This window comes from Mesoplodon mirus (genome assembly GCF_964341445.2).
Source record: "Mesoplodon mirus genome assembly, chromosome: 14".
Lineage (NCBI taxonomy): Eukaryota > Metazoa > Chordata > Mammalia > Artiodactyla > Ziphiidae > Mesoplodon > Mesoplodon mirus.
In genome coordinates, this window is record NC_138990.1 from 24,636,825 (window position 1) to 24,639,899 (window position 3,075).

Here is a 3,075-nt window from a genome sequence, read left to right on the forward strand (position 1 = left end):
TGTAGCCGATCATTCCCCCTGTACTACCACACTGTATCTCTCCCTTCCCTAATCTACTGCTAGAGTCTCTTTGGAAGGTGTTTCAGAACTCTTGTTATGATAGTGCCAGTTTAACTGTCCTCACTTCCGTAATATATACCAGGGTTTAAGACGTTAGGGTCCGAGATCCTGTCCAGAGCAAGCAGGCTAAGACTCTGTCTTTGTTCATCTATTTCACCAGGAAGGGCTCTACTCCCTCTCCTAGTTCATGGTGTGAAGTGTTCTTAGCCTCTCAGGAAAGTGGGGAGAATTGAACGGACTCTATATGAGAATGCTAGGCTTTGTAAACCATTTCATTTTTGAAAAATAAGACTCATTTTTTAATTGACTTATAACAATCCTGTGAAATACAAAGAAAACCAAGAATCAGTGACAGGAAATGATCACCAGTAAGAATTACAACAGTCACCACTTATCTCGTAGCATAGAACACTGTCCATGATCCTTAAGAAGAGTTAGTAGAAATGCCTTGCCCATCTTGCCCCTAAACACCAACACAGCAATCATGTACCTTTCAAGGTACATGATTGCTGTGTTGGTGTTTAGGGGGAGCATCTCACTTACGAGGGAGTGACTTCTTCCTTGACTCCTTTGTAGGGTTGGAGACTTCCCTGGTGATGAAAACTTCCCTGGGATGGCGACCTCCAATCCAGACATTTTATGTGACACAAACTCAAGAACTCCCCGAGTCCTGCAGGAGCAGAAGTATTCAGATACTTGAGAGAAATCCACCACCCGAACTTGGGGACATTTCAGGGACAGCTCCAGTCCAGAGTGCCAGTAGTCTCCTGGCCCTGCCTCCAGCTCCAAGGCAGGGACAAATAGAGAGTAAGAACTTGGAGGCTAGTACAACCAAGCTTTCAAAGCCTCTGGATGCCTACCAGATCCCAAGAGAAAACCAAGAGCTTCCACTACTCCCTTGAGAAATCCCTGATATTCACCAGCTCCCGGGCTGCACTGACCCCGTCAGCCAAGAGGAGCAGCCTGGTTCTGAAAATGCTCATCTGTGAAAGAACAGCTTGAGTCTTGAGGACCTAGGGACACTTGAAAATGGGATGGAATCTAGTAGTGGTTTTGCAGACATTACTACACTGGCAGAGCATATTCAACTTCCCCAGCTCCTTAATTCATTGAAAGATCTTCATCAATCCAAAGGTCCCAACGTGATCAAAGCCAAAGACCAGAGCCATTAAAGTGAATCAGGTGCAAGAAAAGCCAAGTGTCATAAAGGTTCCCTCTGATCAAACCAGGAAGAACAAACATAAAGCCTCTGAGCCTACCAGTGGTGCTCCCAAGGCCAAGATCCAGCCAAAGAATCCACAGTGCCTGTTAGGGGGAGAAGTGGTTCTATGCAATGCTGCAGTCAGTGACAGGGCTCCTGTGAACACGGCCAAGCATTCTAAAGGCAACCCTCAGAAAGCTGCATCCAGAAAGATCAGCAAAACTAAGAGCCACGGGCAGGAAAAGACCACAAGGACCAGAGGAAGAAAGAAGGCTGAAGAGAAGAAGCAGTCAGGGAGCAAAGTCCAGGCAGAAGAGAAGCCAACAATTCCCAAGACGAAGCGAAAGGAACACCAAACTGAGCTTATCCACGAGAGCATTAAAAAGCCTGGAACCTCCCTAGGCATGTGCAAGATGCAGTCTGTGAAGGTATTTCATGCACTGGGGAAGAAGAATGATAAGAAAACTGGGCTCTCTTCCTGTCGGGTCTTGGGAAATTCAAGCAACCCTAAAGACCCCCAGCCACCCCCAGCTATCCAGCCATGGCGGCGTACCCCACGTGAGGGTAAGAGTCCTGAGAAAACTCAAGTCAAAGCCCAGAAACCAGACAGCAGTGCTGAAAAACAGTGTCCATCTCCATCCCAGTATGAGCTGCCTCCACCTGAGAAGGTCAAGTTGGTACCTCTGCCTTTTTCTGCCTGGGACAATCCTCAAGCTCGACCTGCTCCTCGGAGGCCACAGTCTCTGGCCTCACATCGGCCTGCTGTGGTGGACCGTGCCCAGCCTGCTTCTTCTAACTCAGCTCAGCCTGCTGCAGCCAGTTCATCCCAGCCAGCTCCTGCCTCTTTGCCAGGTCCTGCCAAACCAGCTCAGCCAACTGTGACCAACCCAACCCAACCGGGTTGGACCGCCCATATCCATCCTAGTGTCCCTCAGTCTGCTGCTCCTAGGACTGCACCCTAAAAAACTTCATCTTTCACTTCTCTCCAGCAGGAGCCTCTTCCCCCTGCTCTGACTAAGTGCCAGTCCCCACCCAAGCTCCAAACCCCATTTCTCCTCCAAGACTTCAGCAGCAACGAAGACCATGGAGGGAACCCAACGTTTCTGAGCCAGTCATGTCAATGCCCATCGAACTAGAGCAGAGACCAGAGCGGGAGGCCATGAAGAGGCGGGCTCAACAAGAACGTGAGAATGCTGCCAAATACACCTCTTTGGGGAAACTGCAAGTTTTCATTGAGAGGCAAAAGGAAATGGAAATCGCTGACTACTACGGATATTTATAGTAAGAGCTGCTAGGATTGTTGGTGCCACCTTGGGCACCAGGTATAAATTCCTCTATTTATTTTGATATATTTTAAGACAATAAAACTGAATAAATGAATGTCATCGAATTAATAGATGAGTAATAAACCTTTTGAATTTTGAGATGCTGCTAACTGTGGCGTGCTTTAATTTTTTGTGTTTTGTTTTGTTTTTGATGGGGTTGGAATCAAAGTCTGCATGAGAAAGGAAGGACTGAAAGTTGGATGGGAGAATGAAGGAAAGGGGAGGAAAGGGGTAAAAACTGAGGAAAGAGGAAGGAACGTGGCCCAGGGCTAGGAAGGCCAGAAGAGATTTATGGATTTATGAAAGGAAGCAGGAGTGAGGAGGAAATGGCAGAAGTAAAGAGCAGGGTCAGAGGTCAGGGCTGAAAGAACAAAATGTGAGTAGAGTTGAAGATGACGGAAGGTGAGTCTAGGTTTACTAGGAGAAATAGAAAAAGTCTCTTGGGGAGGTTGGCCTTAAGTCTCACAACCACCACACAGGTATTTAAGA

The 3,075-nt window shown here is 47.5% G+C and overlaps 1 pseudogene across 1 annotated transcript; it reads left to right on the forward strand.

Annotated features, from left to right (window-relative positions):
• The first annotated feature begins 656 nt into the window (after positions 1-656).
• LOC309815889 (uncharacterized protein C2orf78-like) lies at positions 657-2,223 on the forward strand (annotated as a pseudogene). The gene has a single exon. The product of its transcript is annotated as an uncharacterized protein C2orf78-like (transcript).
• Positions 2,224-3,075: the final 852 nt, after the last annotated feature.